This window comes from Ursus americanus, chromosome 4, assembly GCF_024610735.1.
Source record: "Ursus americanus isolate L20-20 chromosome 4, mUrsAme1.1.p, whole genome shotgun sequence".
Lineage (NCBI taxonomy): Eukaryota > Metazoa > Chordata > Mammalia > Carnivora > Ursidae > Ursus > Ursus americanus.
Genome location: NC_142130.1, coordinates 53199834 through 53211934, shown reverse-complemented (window position 1 = coordinate 53211934; position 12101 = coordinate 53199834). Strand labels below are relative to the sequence as shown.

The 12101-nt window shown below is 36.8% G+C and overlaps 1 protein-coding gene across 4 annotated transcripts in view; it reads right to left on the bottom strand.

Annotated features, from left to right (window-relative positions):
- Positions 1-12101, bottom strand: part of SENP7 (SUMO specific peptidase 7) — a 143820-nt gene that overhangs the window by 67160 nt on the left and 64559 nt on the right. The window lies entirely within an intron of this gene.

The following is a 12101-nucleotide window of genomic DNA, read 5'->3' as shown; positions in this document are numbered from 1 at the left end:
TGATAAATGCAAGCAGCTTCAGCTTTTTGCCTCATTACATTTTGGCCATAACTCATTCAATACATCTTTCACTGATAATACTTAAAGAACAATGTTCTATTCTGGAACCAAAGAATAATTCTTGCAGTAGTGTGGACAGGCTACCAAATGGACTCAAGACAATGTCAAATGAGAAATATCTGAAAGAATTGGAAATGTTTAATCAGAAGAGTGTCTTTTCTCCTCTCTGGAACTGTTTTAGGCATTGTTTCTTTAACAAATGTTTTAGGCACTGTTTATTTAACAAATGTAGGAATATTAAAAAACAGGAGCACCTGGCTGGCTCAGCTGGTGGAATAGGCACCTCTTGATCTCAGGGTTTTGAGTTTGAGACCCACTGGGTATAGAGATTACTTAAAAATTATAAAAAAGAGAGAAAGAAAGAAAGAAAGAAAGAAAGAAAGAAAGAAAGAAAGAAAGAAAGAAAGAAAAGAAAAGAAAAAAAAGAAAAAAGAAAAGAAGGAAGGAAAGAGAAAGAAAGAAAGAAAGAAAGAAAGAAAGAAAGAAAGAAAGAAAGAAAGAAAGAAAGAAAAAGAATATTAAGAAAGAGAAAGCAAAGTGATCATATATTTTAAAGATAAAACAGATCTTGGGGTGCCTGGCTGGCTCAGTTGGTAAAGCATGCGACTCCCAATTTTGGGGTCATGAGTTCAAGCCCCATGTTGGGCCTAGACCTTACTTAAAAAAAAAATAAAATAAAAGATAAACTAGGTCTCAAAGACATCGCTTGTTTGCAGCTGCCACTTTGGGCTATCTTCAGACCATCTGGAAGGAGGCAGTATAAGTCTTCAGGAAAAGCTCCATAGAATACACTGAAACTCCAAATGTTTTGAGTTTAAAAAATTGTTTTTTAATCTACAGGTTTTAGAATTATCATTAAATAATAAAGAGATGAGTGACAGGTCTATGAATAAATAATAATAATTCATTCTTCATTCAACAAATACTTACCAAATACCTTCTAGCAAAACCACTAGCAGAATCTAGAGATTCAGCAACAAACCAGATGCTTACAGTGCCTGCCTTCATGGAGCTTACATTCCAGAAAAGAATTACACAGTTAATTACTTTATTACAATTGTGATAGGTGATATGCAGTTAAAGTACAGATACTTCACTTCTTCTGAACTAGGTCAAGGAAGGTTTTACCTAGGATATGACCTTTAAGTTGCAGGTAGAAGACACTATCCAGAAGAAACAGGTGGAAAATAAAGAGCAGTCCAAAAAAGGGGACAAATGCAAAAGCTCCAATACAAGTAAAGCTTGTTGAAGAAAATCAAAGGACTTACCTGGCTCAACTGCTTAGACTGAAGAGGAAATTTGTACAAGATAAGGACGGACAGTTTGGCAGGACTGATGAACTATATTAACAATTTGAGGTTTTATGTCGAGAACAATAGAAATTCACTAGTTTTAACAAGAGAATGATGAGCTCACAGCTGCATTGTTAAAAGATCACTTTGATTTCTTATGAAGAATGAAATGGAAGCACTAAGGTTAAGGGTTATAAAAATGAATTTAGAGAGGTAACAATGACTTTATCACGGGCTTTGTTTAGTGGAATGGTGGGAACAGAAACCAGAATACAGTGGGATGAGTAAATGGAAAAGAAGGAAAGGGGTACAGCAAATGTAGGCAGCTGACATATGACTGAAAGGAGGATATAGAACAAGAGCTGAAGACAAATGTGAAATGCAGGTAAAGTTTCTTAGTAATTGGTTCATTAGTTAGTTAGCTTAAGACAGAAGACATCTGTGTAAGTTTAAGTGCCTAGGGAAGAGGTCAACAGGAGAGACTGAAGATAAAAAGAGACAGAATAATTAACACAGTAAATTTCTTAAGAAATGGTATAAGAGCTAATATTTTTTAATATGCACTATATACCAGGCACTATGCTAACAATTTTACAATGATTTACTTCATTTAAACCTTACAACTACTCTATGAGGTATAATGGTAATTCTTCTGCAATTAACACCAAGATAGAATGATTAATAACTAAGCCCAAAGTAAAATGGGTGCGTAGTGACAGTAGGATCCAAAAGCATGCACTTTCACCTCTACTGCCAGCACTCTTAACTGCTCCACTATGCTAGTTCGTGATGGAAGAAGAAGCATCCCTTTCCTTCTTCCAGGAAGTTAAAGGAACCAAGATCACCTTTTCAAAGTGATAGGAAAGGTAAAAGAACAAACGCTTGAGAAGAGAAAGATTTCAAATCATCACTATGGAGAGGGAGAACACAAGCTGGTTAGAGAAACACAACAGGATTATCTTGAAGTTTAGGTATCCAGTGAGATTAATAACCATGAAATTATAATGCCACAAATATACTCTGTTTTGTGATTTTTTTTTCCACCACTGCTCAGTCACCATAGTGTTAGCCCAATCCAAAAAAGATAATTAGGTTCACAGGTGATTAATAACTACAAAAGAGAAGGGCACCTTTATAATAGAGAGATCCGACAGCTACCACCTTAAGCAATGATCGAATGTAGAATCACCAACAGGGTACAAGCAAATCTTGTATATCTGATACAATGCAATAAGCAAATGACATCAGCTATGAAGTATTCTTGCCAAAAATATAAGGTGAATGTAATCCACGAGGACAAACCCAGATAAATCATAAAAGTCTAGAATATAGGACATTATACAAGACAAATGGCCTAAACTGATCAAAAAAGGGAAATGTCATGATTTTTAATAAAAAAGATAGACAGGGGTATTCTAAGATTAAGAGGCTAATGAGACTTAATAACCAAAATAATGATGCATAAACTTCAACTTGATCCTATATTTTAAAAAATAATAAGATAGAGGCAGCACCTGGGTGGCTCAGTCGGTTAAGCATCCGACTCTTGATTTTGGCTCAGGTCGTGATCTCAGGGTTCTGAGACTGAGCCCCACACTAGGATTCGCAATGAGCATGGAGCCTGCTTAAGATTCTCTCTCTCCTTCTATTTCTACCCTTCCTCCCACCTCTCTCTCTCTCACAAAAAAAATAGTAATAAATTTTTTTAAAGTAATAAAAAACATTTTGGGGACATTTAGGGAATTCTAATTCTAGAATCTGTATCAGATAACAAATGAAATTATTATTAAATTTATTCATAATATATTGTGGTAATATGTAAGAAAATGTCCTTGTTCTCAGGAAATGCAGGTTGAAATGCCATGTCAGCTACTTTCAAATGGTTCCAGGAAAAATGTCTATTATATTTCTATCGCTACAAGTATATATGTGATATGCACTTACATACATGTACGAAGAGACTAAAAGAAGGCAAGTGTGGATAAATGTTAACAACTGGTGAATCTAGATGAGGGATGTATACGAGCATTTATGATCCTTTGACAAAATAATCCCATGTCTGGAATCCTATACCAAGAAGTATGAAATACAGGGGGGGGAATTCATGCACAGAGATATTCATCATGGTATAATTTGAAAAAGCAGCAAACTAAAATCAACCTTCAATGCCCAGAAACAGCAGAATGGTTAAGTAAACCAGGATAGAGCCACTTTAGCAAATGTTACTTATTAGTCTCTTAAATCTTCTACTTTAAATTTTAAGGTAGCTAGCTATCTCTGTTTTTCTTTTTTCTACTTGTCTTCATTTGTTTTATTTTATTTTTTTAAGATTTATTTATTTACTTGAGAGAGAGTGAGTAGAGGGAGGGACAGAGGGAGAGGGAGAGAGAATCTCAAGCAGACTCCCACTGAGCACAGAGCCCAATGTGGGACTTGATCTCACCACCCTGAGATCAGAACTTGAGCGAAAACCAAGATAGGAGTCTTAACAGACTGTGCCACCCAGGCACCCCTTTATTTCTGTTTTCTATACAAAGCAAGCACTATTCATGTGAAAAGAAGCGTCGACTAATTCTTTTAAAGAATGGTCAATAGTTCAGGTTTACCTAGCCAAAAACTATCAGTTGACTACTGAATATGTATTTTTTACATTTAGGAAATTAGACTATTCATTCAAAAGATTTTGCAAGGGGGTGGAGGGATGGAATAACTGCTGATGGACATTAGGGAGGGCATGTGATGTAATGAGCACTAAGTATTATATAAGACTGATGAACTACAGACCTGTACCTCTGAAACCAATAATACATCATATCTTAATTTAAAAAAATAATAAAATAAAATAAATTTTGCAAGAGGGGCACCTGGGTGGCTCAGTCTATTAAGCAGCCGACTCTTGATTTCAGCTCAGATCATGATCTCAGGGTGGTGAGAATGAGCCCTGCATCCAGCTCCACACTGGGAATACAGCCTGCTTAAGATATTCTCTCCCTCTCCTTCTGCCCCTTCCTCCCTGCTCACGCATGCTCTTGTGCTCTCTAAAAATAAATAAACAAGGGTACAACTTAAAATTCTAAATGTTAAAAAAAATATATTTATAAAATCTTAAGGATATATATATGGCATACTTTTGGTCTAACAGGAAAACTACTGAAAATTAGTAATTTCCTAAATTATTTGGAAAATTCTCCCAATGGTAATTTTAATAAATTTAAATATAAAAATATCCAATGTTGGAAAAAGCTATTCTTCTATTCATCCAGACCAATTAAGAATTTATGTCGGAGGGGCACCAGGGAGGCTCAGTCGGTTGAGCAACCAACTCTTGGTTCCGGCTCAGGTCGGGATCTCATGGGTCAAGAGATCAAGCCCCTGTGATGAACTCCTCGCTCAATGGGAGTCTGCTTGAGATTCTCTCTCCCCTCTCCCTCTGTCCCTCCCTCCACTCACTCTAAAATAGATAAATAAATCTCTCTCTCTTTCTTTCAAATAGATAAATAAATCTTTAAAAAAAAAATTTATGTTGGAGGGGCGCCTGGGTGGCTCAGTCGTTGAGTGTCTGCCTTCAGCTCAGGGTGTGATCCCGGCGTTATGGGATCAAGCCCCGCATCGGGCTCCTCTGCTCGGAGCCTGCTTCTTCCTCTACCACTCCCCCTGCTTGTGTTCCCTCTCCCTCTGGCTGTTTCTCGGTCAAATAAATAAATAAAATCTTTAAAAAAAAATTTATGTTGGAAAATAACAAACCATTGCTGATTTTACTGATTGTTCTAATAACGTGTCTCTAAATGAAAAAGACAATTGAGATTCTCTGGGGAAAATATTTATTTCATGTTTATATATTTGGTTTTATTGTAACTGTAATTTGGCTGACTAGTCACATCCCAAAGCACAAGTCAGAACAATTTTTTTAAAATTAAACATTTTTACCTTAATATTTTCTTTTTTCTCCAAAATACTAAGGTAAAAAAATGTTTAATTTCTATGTTTAAATGCCATAAGATTTCTATGGATACTGGAATAGAAATTAAGAGTGAAGAGCAATATTCAAACCCTACAAAACCTAAACTTTGTATTTTAGAAACCACACTTAAGTAGAAATACTATACCAAAAAAAAAAAAAAAGTAAGAAAATCAGGAGACAGGTTGATTTTTTTTTTTTTTTAAGATTTTATTTATTTGTCAGAGAGAGAGAAAGAGAGTACAAGCAGGGGGAGTGGCAGGCAGAGGGAGAAGCAGGTTCCTCACTGAGCAAGGAGCCCGATGCAGGACTCAATCCCAGGACCCTGGGATCATGACCCGAGCCAAAGGCAGACACTTAACTAACTGAAACACCCAGGCGCCCCAATAGCAAAAAATTTCTATAGACACGCTGGAGAAGACACAAAGCCAGTAAGTACAAGAAAATATGCTCAATATTGTTATTCACCAAGCAAAAGCAATTAAAACCACAATAAGATACCACTGCACATCTGTAACAAGGGAGAGTGTGGAGGAAGTAAAACTTTCCTACACTGTTGGTGGGAATATAAAATGCACAATCACTTTTGGAAAACAGTTTGGCAATTTCTTACAAAATTAAAAATGTACTTTCAATGACTCAGCAGTCCAGCTCCTAGGTATTTACCCCCAAAGAAATGAAAACATATCCACACAGGCATTTGTAAATGAATATCCAGAGCAGCTTTATTCATAGTAGGAAAAACTGGAAACAACCCAGATGTCCACCAAGAGCTGAATGGATCTGAAAGGGCTAAAAATATGTCATCCCAAAATATGCCACGTTGGCATATAATTCTGAGCTGAAGCCACTTGAGAAATAGCAAGTGCAGGAAAGGCTCTCTGACCTCCCCCTTTCTACCTGAAGACAGGTCCTAAAATTTCCCATGAGAAAGGTGCCTTTTCTATACCAGGAAGACATTCTTATCACTGCAGACTGGGAGTAGACACCAAAATGGATCTGTATAAACAAACCTACTAAAATAACCTTTATCTTCCATTAGTTTCCCCCATATACTTCTTGTCACTTTCCCACAATTAATGTGCCTAGAAACATAAACCCTTTTCTTTTGTCTTGTCACTTCACAAATGTATTGTTCTTTGTTAAAAAGATATATAGGCTGTCAGTCCTAACCATGTCTTTAGGTCTTCATTTTTCCTAAGAGCTTCCATGTGCACTTTTAAAAAATCATACAATATTTGTATGCTTTTTTCCTATTGATCTGTCTTATCAGCTTAATTCAAAGGCCCAGCCAAAGAACCTAAGACAGTAATATGGACAAATCTCCAAAACATGCTCAGTGAAAAAACCAGACATTGGGGCGCCTGGCTGGCTCAGTCAGTAGAGCATGACACTTGATCTCAGGATTATAAATTCAAGCCCCACTTTGGGTGTAGAGATTACTTAAAAATATTTTTTTAAAAAGATATGAAAGAATATACATACTTTGTTTTCATGCATTTCCAACTCTAAAAAGACAAACCTATAATGACAGCAGATCAGTAACTAGGATTGGAGGTGAGTGGGCTTGGGGGGTAAGTAAGAAAGGGCACATGGAAAGTCTCTGGGGAACTGGGTATGTTCACAAATTGTGGTGGTAGTGGTAACATAGGTATATAAAAATTTGTTAAAATTCATCAAAACAGGGGCGCCCAGGTTGTGCAGCCAGTTAACTTCTGACTCTTGGTTTCCGCTCAGGTCATGATCTTAGGGTCGTGAGATAGAGCTCAGCACGGAGTCTACTGGAGATTCTCTCTCCCTCTTCCTCTGTCTCTCCAATGCCCCCCCCACGGCATGCATTCTTTCTAAATCAATCAATCAACTAACCAACCAATCGTTTTTCAAAATTTCATCAAAATACACACATAAACTGTGTGTACTTCATTAGATATAAAATATACATCAATAAAGGTGACTAAAACTCATTAAGAGAGGTGCCTGGGTGGCTCAGTTGGTTAAACGTCTGCCTTTGGCTCAGGTTGTAATCTCAGGGTCCTGGGATGGAGCCCTGCATTTGGCTCCCTGCTCAGCAGGGGGTCTGCTTCTCCATCTCCCTCTGCCTCCTCCCCCCTACTCATGCTCTGCCTCTGTCACTCTCTCTAATAAATAAGATCTTTAAAAAATAAAAAAAGTCATTAAGAATAAGCAGAAATATTTATATTTAATTTTATTATATTTAATAATTTTTATTAATATTAATAATTAAATATAATCAAATTAAATATAAATAAATTAAATATTTATACTGCCTTTAGAAAATGAGTCTACCTATTTAGTCCTCATCAAAGCCAAATTAAATTAACTAAACTAGTAACATTTTTATTAATTTATACAAGTATACTTTGCTCAAATTTATATTGAAAAATTAGTTAGAATAAGTTCAAGGGCTCTAAAGAATCATCATCACTACAGTATGCCTTGGATGCCACCTTTCCAGTACATGAATTTGTCACCTGGCAAATGGCCAAGTGCCTTAGCAAGCATTTTGAATGAGAAAGGTTACTTAAGCTGATTCTTTGAAATTAAAACACTGGTACTTAACACACACATAGGACTACACTGATTTGGAAACCACAGTTGACTGAATAATTTTAATCCATAATCAGATAGTTGACACAATAAATTGCATGCCCCTTCCCTACTCCCCTTTCTTACTGTCTCAGTCCATTTCGGCTCCTTTAACAAAAATACCACAGACTGGTTGGCTTAACAACAAACAAATATTTCTCACAGTTCTGGAGGCTGGGGAGTCCAAGATCAAGGCATCGGCAGATTCGAGTTGTGGTAGAGCTTCCTGGTTCCCAAGTGGCCATCTTCTCACTGTATCTTGACATGGTAGAAGGGATGAGAGCTCCCTGGGGTCTCTTTCATAAGAGCACTATTCCTATTCATGAGGGCTCCACCCTCATCACAAATCACCTCCCAAAGGCCTCCCATCTCCTAACACATTACAATAGAGATTAGGATTTTAACACAGATTTTGCGGGGGCACAAACATTCAATCCATATCATATACTTAATTTCAGCTATACTTTAAGTTTCTTTATCACCTACAGGATAAATCTCTTTTCCCTCGGGTTGCTCTTAGTAAACATTTCCTTCTTATTTCATTTTGATGGATGCAGCTTCACAGACGGGCAACCTGCACAGCATATAGACCCCATGCTTGTTTTAAAGCTCTGCCGTTGCTATCTTGAAATTCTTAATAATTTTATCTTTGAACCTGTATTTTGTAAGTGAAAGTCATGAAACAATAGTGCATGCACATGAGCAGAGAAAATATTCATCATATGCATGTCCAACCATTCCTGGCTGCTCCATTCACATATAATATTCGAGATGTCCATGAGCAAAAAATTCTGGTGGATTCACTGTATGTGGGAGTTCAATGAGATTCAAAGTGAGAAAAAGGCAAGCAGAGGCAAAAGTCCTGAGAGGCCACATTTTTTCATTTAAACCAGTAAATAGCTCCAGGAGAAAAAGAAAAAAGAAAAAAAAAAAAGAATGGCATCTAAGAAACAGGAATGACTAAGGTGCCCTATTGTATCCTTTCTTACTTGTGTTACTTCCCTGTATTAGCCAACCACTTACGCTGAAAATGATGACACAGCAGGAAAACAAATGATAGGGCAATTCTTAGTTCCTTTTTTACTTTCATTCATTCTTTATACATCATTATGCCAGACAGAAAGTTTTGGTAGAATGCAGATGTATCAAAAAGTGACATAAAAGCTGCTAAGTTTAGTTCTGTGCAGCATTTCTACTCTTCTGTTAGGAACAAAAATATGTATATATATATATGGGGCGCCTGGGTAGCGCAGTCGTTAAGCGTCTGCCTTCGGCTCAGGGCGTGATCCCGGTGTTCCGGGATCGAGTGCCACATCGGGCTCCTTGGCTGGGAGCCTGCTTCTTCCTCTCCCTCTCCCCTGCTGTGTTCCCTCTCTCGCTGGCTGTCTCTCTGTCACATAAATAAATAAAATCTTTAAAATATATATATATGTATATATATAAACTGAAATATAAATTGTATAATTTCAGTAATTGTACATACTCGTATCTGCATTTAAAAAGAAGAATTAAACAGTATAAAGGTGAACAGTAAAATTCATCCTAATTACTTAAAATTTTTCTTTCTCTTTATTTAGAACAACATATAGATATAAATAAAAGACACTACAGTAAGTTGAGAAAGAGACAACAAAAGAAAGGAAAATGTTTTATAGCTTAGCACTGTGATATAATGGGAAATATACATTTGGTCTTTTTTCTCTAGTAAATACATCAAGGTGCAAGGGGGGTAACATACCCAAATAGGTCATGGAAGCTGCACACCCCCAGCCCATACCCTGCCCTATAGATCTCTTCTATTTGGCTGTTCTTGTGTTGTATCCTTTATAACAAACCTATAAATGTAAATAAAATGTTGTCTTGAGTTTTGTGAGCCATTCTAACAAATTATCAAACCTGAAAAGGAAGTCATGGAAATGACCAATTTATACCAGCCAGTCAGAAATACCAGTGACAACCTGAGACTTTCAGCTAGCATATGAAATGAATGCAGTCTTATGGGACTGAGCCCTTAAATTGTGAGATCTAATGCTAACTCACCACAGAGTGTCAGAATGGAATAGCACTACACCCAGTTGGTGCCTGGAGAGTTGGAAAATGCTATTGGAAAAGACACATGCATTTTGGTGTGAGAAATGTTGTGAGTAAAAACAGTTCATAAGTACCTTTATTCAATAGGATTTTCTCTATTTTTTTTAAACAAGGGACCCTGAACTTTCATTTTGCCCAGGGTGCTAAACACTGTAGCTGGTCTTACTTGCATAGCAACGCTGACAGAGGAAAAGAACCCAGACAGGACAGTTTTTTCAGGCCCCACACCTTTTCAGAGAACATCAAAATCAAGACACCCATAGAGATAGCTCTAAAATAATAAAATAAGAATTGTAATGTAAATATCATCGGTTTTATTAGGAGTTATTAGAGATCTGATTTAAATAGTCTCGTTTAATCTGTTTTGCTGCTAGACCTACTGTAATACTTAATAACAAATTCATAATGTTGGAGAATAGAGCAAACATTTGGCATAAGGATTATTTTAACCAAAGACAACTGAGAAGCAGATAAGAGAAAATCTCTATTACCCTGACACCAAAACTACACAAAGATACTACAAAAAAAGAAAAATACAGGCCAATATCTCTGATGAACATAGCATCTGATGATACAAAAATCCTCAATAAAATATTAACAAATTGCATTTGACAATACATTAAAGGATCATTCACCATTCAAGTGGGATTCATTCCAGGGATGCAAGGAAGGTTCAATAATTACAAACCCGTAAATAATACATCACATTACTATGGTATCTCTCCCAATCGGATGGGAGCCCCCAAATGTGGAACGACCTGATTGAGTAGAAGCTGGTGGCACAGGCAGTGAAGGGATTCACCTGAGGCAGAACAAAGGAGATAGAAGTTTCTTGAATACAAAACAAGGGAGCTACAGGCAGGACAGCAAATCAGAGACTGTCTGCAGTGAGGCAGTGAGAGAGGGCTGTATTTTAAGGTGGAAAGTGAGGCACGTGGGTGGCTCAGTAGGTTGGGCATCTGCCTTCCACTCAGGTCATGATCCTGGAGTCCGGGAACAAGCCCCGCATCAGGAATCCCTGCTCAGTGGGGAGTCTGCTTCTCCCTCTGCCCCCATCCCACTCGTGCTCTCTCTCTTGCACTTTCTCTCTCTCAAATAAATTTAAAAAATTTTAAAAAGTAATAAATAAAAATAAAAAATTAAGGCAGAAAGTGAGGAGGTATGAGGATGTATGGAATTTTCCCTTTTTTGCTACCTGTGCCTTGTTGTAAGTAACCCATTGGCTAGTTAGGGCCTATGGATATTTTGATCACTTGAGGTGGGTCAAATGATGGCCTGTCTATATTCAGCCAGGGGGCTGGGGTCACTATGTGCCCTTTTGCCCTGATCAAGTTTCCACTGCTCAAGCCTGTTATCTAAAAGTGGCCTCTACAAGTATTATAAGAGGAAAATAAAAACCATATGATCACCCCAATAGATGCAGAAAAAGCATTTGACAAATACAACACCCATTCATAATAAAAACTCTCAAAAAAAACTGGTATAAAAAAATATACTCAACATATTGAAGACTATATATAAAAAACCCACATCTAACATCATATTCAATGGTGAAAAACTAAAAGTTTTTCCTCTAAAATTAGGATTAAGATAAGAATGCCCATTCTCACTGCTTTTATTCAACATACTACTGCAAGTCCTAGCTGCAACAATCAGAGAAATAAAACGCATCCAAATTGGTAAGGAAGAAGTTAAGGTGTCATTATTTGAAGCTGATATGATACTATATATAGAAAACCCTAAAGACTCCAACAAAAAACTATTAGAACCGATAAATAAATTCAGTCAAGTTGCAGGATACAAAATCAATACACGGAAATCTGTTGTGTTTCTATACACTAATAACAAAGTAGCAAAAAGAGAAATTAAGAAAACAATCCCATTTCCAATTACACCACAAAGAATTAAATACCTAGGAATAAACTTAAGTAGGTGAAGACCTGTACTTTGAAAAATTTAAGATCCTGATGAAAGAAATTGAAGATGATACAAACAAATGGAAAGATACACCATGCTCATGCACTGGAAGAATTAATATTATTAAACTGTCCATACTACCCAAAGCAATCTACAGATTCAATGCATCCCTATCA